Here is a 15964-nt window from a genome sequence, read left to right as displayed (position 1 = left end):
ACAATGGTTGTTATACTACACAATGTCATCTTCAAAATGGTTGCACATATAACCAGATATAGGCATTCAAGATTGATCAAGCAATTACACATTAACAGTTCCTTTCAATAAAGCAACAGATATTAGTAGTACAATTATCCTAGTTATTCTGTGTGTACATATACATATTTTTTTCTCTTCCTTCTTTCTTTTTCCTCTCCCTTCCTTCATCCCAGTTGCTCCTTTCTATTTGAGCAGTTTCTTTTCCCTTTCACAGCATCTATTGTACCTTTCAGATTTTATTTACTCTTTCAGGTTCTTATAGTAGGGAGGAAATCTGATGTTTGCGCATGTGAATCTGATTTATTTCACTAATGAGTATGGTCTCTAGTTGCATCCATTTACCTATAAAAGCCTCTAGTTTATCTTTCTTTAAAGCTGAGTAATACTCTATAGTATAAAAATACCACATTTTTTTATATGCATATAAGGATAGCTGGAATAGGTGTAGTGCTGGTGTATGTGGTTTAGTGAGAGAAAGAGTTGATGCTTAAAATTTTCTTTTTTCTTGACCAATTTTACACACTTGAATTTGGTAATTAGAATGACTGATCTGAAAACAATATACAGTATAAGGACCATTGTTGAACTCCTACCAATTTGTATGGTGAAGCTCTGCATCATTTCCAATGTTTTTTTTTAAATTTTTTTTTTTTTACTTGTTACTGTCTGCTTGTTTGATCAGTCTTACATTCTTATGTCTAATGGACTGAGCAACTTTGTTGAAGATAACAACATATAATAGAGCAACCACTGTGAATTTCTATCATTTTGTCTCAGGGTCATGTATCATTTTTGATGTTTTTGTGTTGTTTTGATTTTGTCTTCATTGGTATTTTGTCATTTTTAAAATTTGTTTTAAAAACATATAGGTGTGCAAAATTGATCAAATAATATAAGCATGAACAGTTCTTTTCAATGAATAAATAAAAATTAGTAGTAGAATTATCTTAGTTATCATGTATATATATATATTCTTTTCTCCTTTTGCCCTGGTGTAAGAAGCTGAAAGAGTAAACAAGATCCAAAATGTATAATAGATACTGTGAAACAGAAGGAAACTGCTGAAAAGCAGAGAACAACTGGGATGGGAACTAGGATGCGAGTTTTAGTCAGCGGAGGAGCACTTGCCTAGTGTGTGCAAGGCCCTGGGTTTGATCCCTGCATTACAAAAAAGCGAAATATGAAACAAAGGAGCTAATTTACATACGTCACTTAGTCTAAGTCCTAGTTCCCAGTGTGCATTCTGTGCGGTTTATGAATTCAGTTTGAATTCGTGGCTGGTTTATTGAAAAACAATTTGTATTTAAAGTTTCTTTTTAGAAGTTCCAAGTTTCTACAGAAGACAGTGGACTGAAAATGCTATTTGAATCTATATAATATAAATGCATGATATAAATATGTCTATGTAATAATTATATAATTTATATTAAATATATAATAATATAATAAAATTATATAAATGTATTTTGATAGTATACTTCATATAGTTAATATATAATTTAAATGAAATTATGTGAAATTTATTTATATATATATATATCACATCACAGCTTGACCCATGTCTGTGCACGCTTTTTTCAGGCTTCTACGTTTCTCTGGTCAATAGTTTTGTTGCAGGTGTCAGATTTTGTTTCCAGACTATGTGTAAGTACATATTTACATTTCCAAAGTAATAACTGAATATGTTCTTATGTGCATTGAGAGTTCTGTATCCATTTTCTTTTAATGAGTAAATAATAAGCAAATGAATATTTCTAATACAGTTTTGAGTTCTTTCATTAGTACTATTTCTTCTTTATCATCAGGGTTTGTTGAATTCAGATAAAAACTCTAGAATTTAGGACCTGAGTCAATATCACTGGAAAACTCCTGCATACATGGGGACTTCTGCTAGAACTCCATCAATACCAGAATTATGGGCAATGAAACAGATTTCTGTATCTTTGCTTTGGTTACAGCATTATCCTTTGAAACCACACACTTTCATCTGGCCTTTAACTTTAAGCTAGGGGAGACAACATGATTAATTGTTTCCCTTCCAAAGTTATTTAACTGTTATCTCTCAAGAAATAACTTATGAATCAATAGCTCAGTATCCAGAAGCAGCGAGATAAGTAACAACTATTCTAATCTGAAATTATAAGTTCCTTGAGGAAATGATCTCTATGTTGTTCACCTTATGATTGTCCATGACTAGTTTTGTGTCTGCCATTGTATGGCTCCTTTGTTTCATGTTTCATGAAAAGAATCCCTTAAATCTGTGCAAAAGATCCCCTAAATCTTAGTGCAATATATATATATGCAATATATACATGTATATTACTGTTATATATGTGTATATATGCAATATATGCATGCATATCACTGCTATATATATTACTGCAATATCTGCTGTCTGATTAATCATTGTCTACAGCAATTTTTTCAAACCTAATCCACTTTATGTAACCTCCAAGGAATCCTAGCCCTTTTACTGTTTGCTAATGCTCTTCATGTTGGAATCCATATCTCCGAAGAAATTTTAAATCTACATACAAAACATTAATATACTGATATCTATAGACACTCTATTGCCCTTCTTCCATGAAGAAAGTTTCCCTTTATTATTTCAAAACCTTACTTTGCATGTTGGATTTCATTGCAGCATAACTTCTTGGGCAATTATGTGATTAATTGTCTCAATCGGATCCCTCTCATGAAATTCTGAAAATGTTTTTCTCTTTCATCACATCAAAAAAAAAAAAAAAAAAGATGAAAGGAGTGTGGACTCGGGACTCTACTCCATTCTCTCCCACTTGGCAGAGGAGGAGGAGGAAATGGGAGTTAATGATTGTTGCAGTTAGGGAAGATAAATTTTGGAAATGGATGGTGACGGTAGGTGCCTGAAACGCGACTGTAGATTGTCCGATCTGCGCAAATGTATGTTTCAAAACTGTGAAAACATTGAATTTTGTGTGAAACATCTTTTACTATAATAAAGCAGAGGTAACATTTGTTTCTCTCTAGGGAGGCCATTTCTTCATCTCCCACCACCTCTTAAACCTGCTCCAATTTGGCTTCTGCTTCCTCCCTCCACTGAAATAGATCCTATTAACATAAAGACAAGCTCCATGTTGCTAAATACAGGAAAATTAAAAATCCACCTTCAGCAGCATATTTGAGACAACTTTTCTTGTTGAAATCCCATCATCTCTCCATTTCTTGAGTCCACACTGCCAGAACTGATTTTTTGCACTGTAGGCACTATTTTTATTCTTTGCTAGGATTCTTTCCCCCTCAACCTAATTGTTATATATTGAACATTATCTAAGCTTAATCCTAGACCTCGTGATTCTTTTCTTTTATAACTTTCTCCCAAGCTCTCCTATCAACATTTGTAAATTGAACTACCAACTGTAAGCAAGTGACTGCCAATATGGACCTTAGTAAATATCTCTTTTAGGAGTTCTAGATAAACCATGTAGAATTTTGTATCTCCAGTTGGATATCTTCAAAATGCTTCTTAGTCAACAGGTACAAGTAGGAATTCAGGAACCCATACAGGAATCCAAGCAATCTCACTTCTGCACTTTACCCCGACCTCCAAATACAGACCTGATCCTATGTGTTCTCAGTCTGTGGTATGAACCTTCTACTAAGTACGGAAGCCAGAATCCTTGATTCCTGTCTCTTAGCTCCCTTGTTTTCTTTTTTTTTTTTATAGTGGCTACCACTGACTCTTTGTATTGTTATGTCCTAGATATTCCTTACATCTATCCATCTCACCTTTGTCATAGCCATCATAATCATCACCACCCCCAAGGTGCACAATATCATGATCTGTTCTCAGTAACATGAATTTCAATCTAGTCTTTCCAGTATCCTCCTAGAATATTCTCCAACCCAAACTACACATGAAACACAAACTGTGCAGAAAAAGATATGTTTAAGTTACAAATGGGTTCCTTAAGTACAAGACGAGTAGCTCCAGGTACTAATAGGTATGCAGCACGTAGGAACTTTGTGTTCATAGACTTAGAGGGCTGTGCCAGTGCAAATTTTGCATCATGAACTATGCTGTGTCTGAATCATTTATTTAGTGATGGAGAACAATTAAGAGAACTTATGTGGTGAACGCTACATAGAGGCATGAATAACTAAATAAATAAAATCCTATGGAAATGCCATGTAGACTTACCCCTGTTTGAGAAGTTGAAGAAAAATTTTACCCCAAGAAATGGTAATTTAGGTAGAGCTTAGGTTAGATATATTAGATAGTTTATGAAATGAAGAACAAATAGAATTTCAGGCAGAGGGAGGGAAACAGTGTTGGTGACCCAGACTTTTCCTCTGAAAAACAGTTTGTGAATCTGAAATTGTATCTTACAGGTAAACAATGATCTACCATTATACAGTATGGAGAATAACTGTGTAACAAAACACAATCAATTTCTATTTTTTATAATATAAAAGCTAGGCACCTTGGTCCCTTTTGCGCCAAATAGGATATTGTCCTTAGGGTGAGTTGCTTCTTGCGGCAAACAGTATGTCTGATGTTTAAGGCACAAAGACGTTGTTTAAAGAAGCTTTATGATTTTGAACAAACTAGCCCAGCAGGGAGATTTTAACCTGCTCTCCCTAACCGGCACAACAGCCTGTGTTTGTAAACAGAGCCTTATTGCCCCAGTGAGAGCAGACACAGAACAGTGTCAGCTCATTAATTGGGTGTCAGCTCCCTACCAGGAAGAAAGCTTAATGAGTCATCTCATCATAAAGAACCATGGTTCAAGGGAGGGGCGGGTGGTTTAGACAGAGGCGAAAGATTTGTCCAGCAATAACTACGTGTAAAGAAAAGCTTGAAGCCCACCTGTTGGGATAAAGAGAGAGCAGCATTTGGGTACTGATGGTTTCTCTGTAGTCTGCTATTCACAGGGAAATCTGAGTTTATGAGTTTATAAATGCAGCAATTGCCAGTTCTCATTGAGAGTATTATCTGTGGAAAAGATTCAAAGAATATTTTTATATAAAGTTTATGAAGTTTTTTCCTCAACACACAGTCTCTTAGTTTCCTACATATGATCTTCCCTAAGAAAATACATGCTCATCAAGTCTCCTATTGAGACCTAAATATGTTCCTAATGCCTATAGCAAACATTATAAAATGATGTTGGGGTTGTACTATGTTTCAGAAATAGTTACCAGAAAATTGTAAACTAACAAATATAACAGTGTAAGATATGAGAAACAAGCCTTCTTTCTCACTGCTATCCCAATGTTCATATAAAGCATTCTTAAATTTTTACACTGTACTAGGTTCACATCTGCTATCTGTTAATTTTTAGGACCCTGTGTTCTACCCATTCTACTTATTGGTCTTACAAATTTGTAAGATCTTTTGACATTCAATCTGTTAAGATGTTGCATATCTTTCAGTTTGTTGTTTATATTTTGTCTGTGCTTCCAGTACTTTGTCATGAGTTTGACTAATAAATTATATTTTGAATTTCTGTTTTACTTTACTATGGTCTTCAATTCCCAAGGAATCAAAATCTAATTTTACTCATTGATTTCTCAACCTAGGTGGTTTTGCTAGGTTTTCTTAATTCCTCTTATCGAATCACCAGTTCTTTTTCTACTCCTCCTTTCAAGCTCCGCCCCCTCCAATAATTTTTCAGTGGTTAAATGTGTCATGGATTTGTATGAAAACATCTGTAACATTTAATTACCTATCACTTCCATAAATAAGATTTTTCTTCTCACGAACATCAGCCAGTTATGATAGTTTTATGAAATGCCTTTGGAACTTTCAGTACCCTGGTAGGGATCTATATCCCCTCCTCTGAAGCCTGGATAGGCTTAGGACTGCTGTAACAAATAGCCTGAAGGCCTGCAGTGTAGAAGAGTGTTAACTGAAGCCAGGAAGTCTCCACCTTGTGTGCTGGACACTTTCTTGTGGAAACGTGGGCTACAACATAAGAAATACAACTACACAGGGGCCACCATGCTGGTGGAGTCTCAAGAAGAGGCTCTGAGATGCCACACAAAGAGAAAGCTGCATGAGATGTCCCTTCCCTAATGCAAGGTGTGGAAGTGAAGGAGCCTTTAGATGTTTCTGGCCCCGAACTATGCTCCAGACACTAGGGAGCAAAGCCACACTCACTAAGTCCTGTCCTAATTCCTTACCCACACAGTTCTTAAGTGTAATGGAATGGTTTGTTTAGGGGTAGTTTGTTTTGCTGTAGTTGATAACTGCAATATCTGTCTATCAGGAAACTTTCTTTCAATCTGCAGAGACACTTTTTACACACATTCTCCAGTATTTAATCTCTCTTTCCACCCATCGCTTATATTTTGTCATCAGATAAGCTTTAAAGTATAATTTAATGGACCTACGTGATACTTTTCTTGGATACTTTTTAAAAAATCCTTCTTGTCCTGTTAATTGCTTTTTAAAAAGATTTGTCTATGAATACTTCATTCTTCTTCTGACTTTATCTTCCACAATCACCAAACTTGAACAAAGAAGCCTCAATTTAAGCTTTTATACTTGCTGTGAACATTTTACTGCTCTGTAGTGAAAGCATGTCTTTTCTTCATTAACCATTTTTTTTTTGTCTTCAAAGGCGGATGCTGTGTCTTATTTTTAGTTTTGTATTGTCAGTGTCTTGCCGTAGGCCTTGCAAATAAAGCAATGTTCAATTAATATTTGGATGAAGGTACTCCAAAGATCTCTACGCTTTTTATACATAAAAACAACTTTATGTAGAGCTAAGTAAGAGTAATCTATATGATAAATGTATATTCATCAAGTTTTCTTTTGATAGGTTCTCGCTATGTAGTTCCAGCCGGCCTTACCCTTAAAGCCATAGCAGGCTTCCTGCCTCGGCCTCCCAAGTGCTGGGATTACAAGTGTGTGCCACCACATCTGGAATGTTTTTAAAATTTTTAACATATGTAAAAGCCTATGAAACCATCATCCCGTCAAGATAGGAAATACATCCACCCCCTTAACAACGTTTTTTTATTCTTGTCACCAGTCTTTCTCCTGTTACTTTTTGCCTACATACCCTTCAGGCTAATACTAATCTGCCGCTGTAGATCAATTTGCATTTTCTACAATTTTCTATTACTGGAATAAGAAGGTATACATTCTTTCTCTGTTTTCTTCCATAGTGTTGTGTATGATGTTTTTATCATTCAACTCATGCAACTTTCATAATGTTGGTATAAATGTGTCTATTAATGGACATGTGGGTAGTTTTACACACAGGCTTTTGTATAGAAAGATGGCACAAGTTGAAATGGCTAAGTCATAGGATAAGTGGATGTTCACTGGTTTAAGAAACTGCCTCACTACTTTGCAAAGTTTTACAATTTATATTTCCACTAAGAATACAGAAGACTTCTAGTTATTATATATACTTCCCCTTATTGTAGTCAATATTCAAAATCTAGTCATTCTAATATGTGCACAACTGTATTTCCACAGGGGCTTTGATTTTCATGTCCTTAATAACTAATGATAAGAAACATCTTTTGCAGCTTATTTACCAATGCTATACCCTATGGTGAAGTACCTACTCAAATTTATTGCCCTGTATTCCTTCTTTTTTTAAGATAAGGTCTCACTGTATTGCCCAGCTTAGTGTTGAGAACTTACCTTAGTGTCACATCTTAGTTCTAGCTACTTTGGAAGCTGAGTCAGGATGATTGTTTGAGGACTAAGACACCCAGGTTTTGCTTATTTTTTAAAAATAGGTAATTGTTTCCTCAGTTTTGAGTTTAGAGCATTTTTTGTATACTCAGAATACAAACCTTTCTCACAGATGTGACTTGCACAAAACTTCTTGCTGTATTCTTTCCATAGTTTTAAACAGTATCTTTTAAAACACAGATGTTCTCAACTTGAAGACAATTCAGCTATCACTTTGTCTTTCTTTTATGGATTATGTCTTTGGTAGTCTAAGAAAAGTAATCCCAAATTATAAACCTTTTATTCTAATATTTTTAGACATTTTATGATTTTGAGTTTTATAATCAGGTCTATCATCCATTTTGATTTAAATTATGTATATGTTGTTAGTTTTGAATGTCATTATGTATATGTTGTTAGATTTGTTGTAGATTGGAATGTTATTTTACAGCAGATATCAAACTGTTGCAAAACACTCGTTAAAACTGCCCTTTGTCCATTGGAATGGTCCTCATAAAGTCCTTATAATTCAATCAATGATCAATTGCCTATATGCAAGTGGATCTATTTCTGGACTCTATTCAGTTCTGTTGATGAACATTTATTCCTCATTTATTTACCTATCTGTTTAATGACTTATCAGTCTTACAACCACAGCACCCTGTTCAGACTTATGACCCACTGCTCAAACTTGTGACCTGTCTTTTTTTAATACAGCTCTGTATCTTGTCTATTGAGCTTCCAAGTCTTTTTTTGGACGTGCAACTTATTAGAGTATGATGCTTTTTGCTTATTAGAATATGATGCTTTTTGTGTACAGCACAAAACTATAGTTTCATGTTCTGAATATAAGAGTTATGCAAATAAAAGCAAAGTCATCAAGTTAGAATTTCCATCGACCATTTCTTTGTTCTGAATATGGTAATGTACACACTACATACTATTCCTCAGTTAGTGACCAATTCATTTAATGATCTAGTAGCAAGGACAAAGCTCAGTTGTTAAACAAGATGTGCCTATAGTCTGTTGTATTTTAGGAGCATTTACTAAACATGTGCAAATAAACACAGAGTTTATCAAAAGGCAAATGTGTTCAAAATATGTGTTATTTCTCTCATGTCTGATACTGAGGAAAAATAAAATACCTGACACTTGTTGGATATACTTTTTATGCCTCAATGTCAAAAAATATATATGGTTTGCCTGTTTTGAGGCAGAAGGGAGTGATTTGGAGCACGGTCTCATGAGAACTGCTCATCACATATGATATAGGGAGAACAGCTATGCCAACAGACCAGAAAAATTTACCAGTACTCTCTTTTTCTTGAATTCATCTCTAAGGACTATTTGCTTTCAACAGCTCCTCAAGGGATACTAAAACTCACTGGAGTTAAGTAAGTTCTCAGATATTAAAATACTCTTTAGAAGTGATGGCATCTTTGAAACTTTTTGATATATAAGAATGTCTCCTATCGTATGTCTCCTATCATACACACATGTTCTGAAGGATTATATATACACTTCCTTAGAACAGGAATAACTGAACAATTAATGTTTATGTTATTCTTGGCTGTGTGATTGTTTTATATGTTTAGTTTTTGTCTAACACTCATGGCTATACTTCATACTGTATGTGTCTTTCTACCCTCCAGGGTATTTACTGCAGAGGCATTCAGAGCAGTGGCTCCATGTAATAACTCATACTGTCATATTTATGTTTGTTTTGACATTTGCTTTCTATAGATTCCTTTTTTGGTGTAGCTTTTCATAATCTTTATTGATAGTTTTAGATTTCTTTTTGTATCAGGAATCGAACTCAGGACCTTATGCTTGCTAGGCAGGCACTTATACCACTGAGCTATATCCCTGGCCTTAGATTTTTCAAGTGTGTTTTATTAGTGGTTTGCTCTAGGCATTATGGTATAAATCTACTTACCACAATCTATTTCAGATTAACACTAAATTTTAGTAAGATGTGGAAATCTTATCTAACTATAAGTCTATTTCTGCTCTCTCCTTTTTTCTCTCATTTTCATATTAATTATATATTCTATTGGTCTGATTTCATAGGTTTATAATTACTTTGTAAAATATTATGTATCTTAAAGAAATAAGTAGGAAAAATGTCCAGTAAACATTTGCAAACTTTTCATGTTTATTCATATGTTTATCTTTTTGTTGCTCTTTCTTTTTCTATTGTCTGGTTTAAAGTTACTATTTGAAATAATTTTATTTAAGCTCAAAGGACTTGCAAGAGGGAATTTATTTTTACACCAGTATGCAAACAGAAAATTCCTTCAAATTTTCTTTATCAATGGATGTCCATTTCAGTGTGTTTTTTGTCTCAGACATTCTCAATTTCATTCTTAGAAGTTATATTTTATCATTTTACATATTTTCCTGCTTTCTTCCCAACATGTTATTTTTCCACTAGATCACTTACATATAGAATACACTTGTAAGAACTTTTTACTTTTTTATCTATTAATTCTCTCATTTTTCAGTCTGTTTCATTCGAGTGTTTTTCTCTTCTGGTTGTATAGTTTCAACTGTGAGCATCCCTAGAACGTTGAGGTCTTCAATTCTTGGGAGGGAGGTAGTGAAACTTTAAGAACTGAGGCATAGAGGATGAGTTTTGGGTCATTAGATTTGTGCCCTTCAAGTGGGTTATGGGATTCCAGCCACTTCCTTGATAACATTTTACTACTTAGCCATGAATGGCTTTGTCCCATCACATGCTTTCTGTTACTGCCATCTCACACACCTCTTAGTGGGTCCAAACACTTAGCCAAAAATTAACCTTTTTCTCTTTATAAGTTGGTTATCTTAGGTGTTTCTTGTGGGACAGAAAGCTGACTAATACAATGCTTCTTTGCTTGAGTGGTAATCTTTGGATGTGTAGGATTATGAGTTTAACCTTATTAAGGACGACATTGTGGTGATGGACGTGTTATTTAATTTGATTGTGACTGCCGTTACTCAAAGTACAAACATATCGATCAATATCACAGTATGTGTACACCTTGAAAACCTATACCTGACAGTATTTTAAAAATTAGAAGTAGATACACATATAAAGATTCATTTCTATAAATACTCTTGAATTTTTTTGGATGTGCTTTGGTTACTTAGAAAGTATTTGATCATTTTGTTTCTTGCCTTTAACCTTTGCAAAGATTACTAGAACATATTTAGTTGGGAACTAATTTTGTTACTACTGAGAGAAAAAACCCTTTAAGTTTTCCACATAACCTTTCTCATAGCCTTTAGTTATGAGGCTTTCTACTTGAAGTAGCGGCCACTGGAAAAAGAACTCAACCTTGCCCTGTGTGAGTCTTAGACATCATTGTTTTTCATAAATCTTTCATGTGATTCTTTGCACAGCTTTAGGCATTTTCCTTATATGTAATAATCAGTATAAGCTTCCGCCATAACAACAGGTGATGGTCCATCAGCAAAGGCCTCCAATTTTAAGAAGACAAACGCACTGTCCAATGGCCAGATGAAAAGGACAAATCCTAAGCCAGAGCTTACTGAAGATCAGAAACAGAAAATCAGGGAAGCTTTGGATTTCTCTGGTGCTGATGGAACTGGGACCATTCGTGTTGAAGAACTAGAGGTGACAATGACAGTCTCGGGCTTTGAATCCAAGAAATTTGAAAAAATAAACCGAGTATGCAAAATCAGTAATGGGCAGGAAAAATTAACTTTAGTGACATTTGAATGTGATGAGTCAGACAATGTTTGGGACAGATACCAAGGAAGAAATCTTGAAAGCTTTCATGCTCTTGCATGATGATGAAACTTGGAAAATATCATTCAAAAACCTTAAGTGCAAAGCCAAGGAGTTGGGCAAGAGGCTGATCGATGAGGTCAGAAATGATCGATGAAGCTGATCGAGACGAATGGGGAGAGGTCAGTGAGCAAAGTGCCACATATGAAGAAAGCAGCTTTGATTAAGACCAGTGTCTTCTACCACAAGCCCAGCTCACCAGATGTTTTGCCTGACATGTTGTGAAATCTGGCTTTTGAGAGCACCCCACACACCCATTTCCCTGTATAACTTTAGCTGTCACCTTGAACTTACTTTGGACTTTTGGAACTATTCTTTGATATGAAAGGTATTTATAAAATGACCTGCCAATTACTTTAACTCTTGAAAGCAGAATGAGAGCATGGTAGAATGCAGTAAGAGGTCTTCAAACTTGGCCACCTGCCATTCACCTGGCCTCGTGTCACTCTTTTTATGTATTTCCGCAAAAGCACACAGCAACTTCTGAGACAAGCGCATGTTGTACTCAGGTCTCCACAGGCTGTGGTCATTCCATGGTTTCCATACTTCTGATATATGTGTGTCATTTTCTCTTTTACAAAATCAATAATCAGCACCTCGCTGAATCTTCAAGAGGAGGCCAATGCTGTGCTCCAGGGATCCCATTGAACCGCTCTTTTTTCACCTACACTCAACCTCATCTACTCCAGCCATTACCCACCTTCAATTCCCTGTGCTCCAAGATCTGTGTTTTTCAATCCACGATCCTCTTAACTTCCCCTGTGTACACTGTACGCTGGAAACACTCAGGCATTAAGGTCAAGCTCTCTTGTTCTGTCCTACGTGAAGTAGCTCTCCTGTAGCTCTTCTTTCCTATATCTTTTAATAAGAGGTGCTAAGTAACCTTAGAACAACTGACATATACTTTATCCAGTTTTAGTGGGTTCAGGATTAAGGCTCTGTCGGATCTCTTTTACTCCATATCAGCTATAAGTGGGAATCCTTCACTGTTGCCTGTTCTTTTTTACAACTTTCATCAAATTTATTTTCCCATTCAAGTTACTTGCACTAATATCCTTAATGTAATTTCTCAGTGTTCTTTAACCTTGATGCAGTGAAGGTGTATACTTTTTGTATGGCTGTCATATAGAAAATACCAGGCTAGGCCCTAGAATTATAGAAGCAAATGGAGCAAACTTGCTACTTTGGGTATTTGTCAGTCTGAGAGATAAGTATTAAACACACACAATCTCAAGCATGTAGGTGTGTAATAACAAGAAAGAGGCTCTTTTGATTTGAATTCTAGTAGTAGCACTTACTCAGTATGTAATATTCCTCCAATAAAAATGCGAATTATGGTAACACAGCGTGCATAATGTCTCATATGCACTCAATGATCATTCAATAGGATCATTTCAAAAAGTAATCAGTGTACTGTGTACCATAAAGTAAATTCTGCATGCATGTTAGCAAATGACTGTGTGAGAAACTTGAAGAGACATATGACAGTAAATAATCCTATATTGTGGTAGGACATGGAGAAGCATCCAAAATCAAAGAATGAAAACTCAAAAAGAAAACAAAAATTCTGAGAGGTAATTGTCAAAGTCTGAGAAAATCTTAGTACTTTCTATTCTAAGAAAATACCCTTCCTGAACTCCTAGTGTCTCAGACTTTGTGAGGTTTTTTTTCTTATTTAGCAAGGGTCTGTATTACTTTATAGAATTATCTATCATATTTACATTTTATGACACAATAGACAACATGAAAATAAAGAGTTTAAAATCAGGTCCAGTTGAAGGAAAAGAAAGTGCCTCACCTCAGAAGGGAGAATAATTTGTAAATTAATGCTGTTTGATTTTGCTGAAAGGTCATTCAAGCATTACTCTCCAACTACCATAGAAATTTAATTACTTTTAGGGAGCTTTAGTTCCAGCTCACCATCAGGAGAACCAACTGGTATGTGCACTGTTCTACCATGATTTCCTGAGCTCTTTCTGAAAGAATGAGCCTCCATTCCAAAACCAGAATTTCTTTATGTCTACCACAATACAAAATCCAGCACTAAATATATTAAATGGAGAATTTTCTCCAGTAGCTTCCATTATACTCTAATGGATTTTCTTTACAACTCTTCCCTTTTTTTTTTTTTTTTTCTCTGGTACCAGGAACCGAACTCACGACCTTGCACTTCCAGGCAGGCCCTTTTGCCGCTGAGCTAAATCCCCAGCCCAGCTCTTCCCTTTTTAAATATCTTCATTTACCTTAAATAACTGTATCTTGAAAAATCTTTTATCCTGTATAAAACTTGCTTCTCTTCAGGACACAGAAATATATTGTCTGTTCCTTTCTGGTAATATTTTGTGTCCAGCTAGACTGCATTTTTAGTTGTCTTTAACCAGCATAAAATATTTCAGTTTTGTGTTTTCCATTTACAAAGCTTACTCAGTTATGTTATTTTACTTGATACTTACACTGAATATATGAATGGAAAATTTTCTTATGAAATTCAAAATCTATTCAAAAAATTCTTTAATTAAAACAGGCTGCCTTCAAATTTCAATAAGTCATTATCTTGTAAGGTATATCCCTGGAGGAGTCTCTCTAATGGTTAGTCTATAATTATACTCAGTAACTCGCAGTTCTATCGATGACAGCAATAACAGATAAGAATATCAAGTTTAAATTTTCAATAAATGTTATTTTAGATGCAGCTTCATCTTCTTTTTTCCAACCCATCTTGTATTTTATTACAAGAAAGAGAGAAAGGACATAAAAGATCATACCTAATCCTATTCAAATTTCCTTTCTGTCTTTTAATGTATAATTCTAAAAGTCTCTCAAATATTCTATACAAATAGTGTACCACTTACTAGACTAAATGAACATCTGTTAGAATAGTCATGTTAAACCTTCTTTGGCGAACATATTTACAGCTCACTGTCAAATATGCTTATATTTTGAATTACTGCGTAGAATTTTTAAAACAAATTTCACTCTCTCATCTAGCCTAGATTTTAAACAATAAGATTTTGGAGAAGGCCTCAGGCAGTTGCCTACCTGTCAAATCTACAGCACTGAATTTTTGATATTTCCACTCTTTCAATGACAGTGACAGTCTCTAGAAACCGTTTGTGCGGTGGAGGGTGAACGGCGAAGTGAGTTGCAGCTTGCGTTAAAAGGTTTGCGTTAAAAGGTTTGCGTTTGCGTCCCGGATGACATTTGAGTTCCCTGAACGCTTTAACACCTAAGGTGTGTCTGCAGTAAAATAAAAACACAGGGAACATCCTTCCAGAAGATTTTATATTTCGAACACTTTTAATGATTTCCAATGGTTAGCAGCTGAGTTTATAAGCTTTTCCGTCTGAAATAAAACAAAACAAAAAGTGGAAAAGGATCACTTATTCACCCACATAGCATCTCAGGAATACAAATGTCCTTACTTTCACAAGTGATACGCGCGTCATAAAGCTTCCCACATCTGGTCAGCTCCCCTCATACCTCTTTTTCAAATCTTTTGACATAAAATTCTACTTCAAGAGTTGTAAGAGGCAATACACACTGTAAATAACAGCTAAGTAAGTTATAATTGCAGTCCAGATTCCAATTAGTAAACTTCAACATTGTTAAGCTGAGGAATGAAGCTTAAAGATACAATTAATATGAGCTTGTACGAAAGGCTTTAATCAAATTAATAAACTCTCACACAATAGATTATTTCTGAATCTTGGACACGGGCAATAGGCCTGTGTTGTCAATAACTAGCCAACTAGTCTACCTTCTATTTGCTGCTTTTGAATAGTGGCGTTTTATCCCATAAACCCTGTAACTGAGGTAATCATGAGGGACTTGAATAATTTTAATGAAAAAGAGGAAAAAGTACCTGGAATCCTACAGGAGAAAGTTTCAGTTGAACACTCAAGTATGAAAAATGCAAGTATTGAGTCTGAGGTATATAAGGTGAAAGAGAGGGTAGTGCAGAAGGCAAGAAAGAAGACTTTCTTTTAAAAGATTCAGAGAAATAGCTTTAGAAGTATGAAGAGAATAAATAATGATGGGTTTGGGATAGAAGCATGATGTACTGGCCATTTCCTGTACCTGACCCATTTCATCACAATGTAAGAAAAAAATCCATTGATACACTGAAGAGACATTAGTGGTGCCTTTGAGTGACCTACTTTTTGATAGAACCAATTTAAGCCCTGTATTGATATAAATTCACTCCAAGGTCTATCTGTAAAACCCCTACCATTCTCAGTATTCTGCCATTAATCACACTGCATATTTCTTTCCTGCTTTCTTCCTGAAGATTAAGGAACAAATGTGATGGGCATATTATTTGCTTGGACAATATATTTTTTAAATTAAAGATGATTGCTTTTGATCCCACTCTTTCAACCTCATTTAATGTTCATTTTCTCCTCAATGGCTCAAATTCACACACTCCATATATTTCTATTTTATGATCACATTGAAAG

At 35.0% G+C, this 15964-nt stretch overlaps 1 pseudogene; it reads left to right on the top strand.

The window, feature by feature from the left end:
- The window catches only part of LOC102026753, a 25948-nt pseudogene extending 14274 nt beyond the window's left edge, over nt 1-11674 (top strand).
- Nucleotides 11675-15964: the final 4290 nt, after the last annotated feature.

Source organism: Chinchilla lanigera, unplaced genomic scaffold, assembly GCF_000276665.1.
Source record: "Chinchilla lanigera isolate Chin_1 unplaced genomic scaffold, ChiLan1.0 scaffold00019, whole genome shotgun sequence".
Taxonomy (NCBI): Eukaryota; Metazoa; Chordata; class Mammalia; order Rodentia; family Chinchillidae; genus Chinchilla; species Chinchilla lanigera.
Note: the sequence above shows the minus strand (reverse complement) of the source record. Positions and strands in the feature narration are given on the sequence as shown.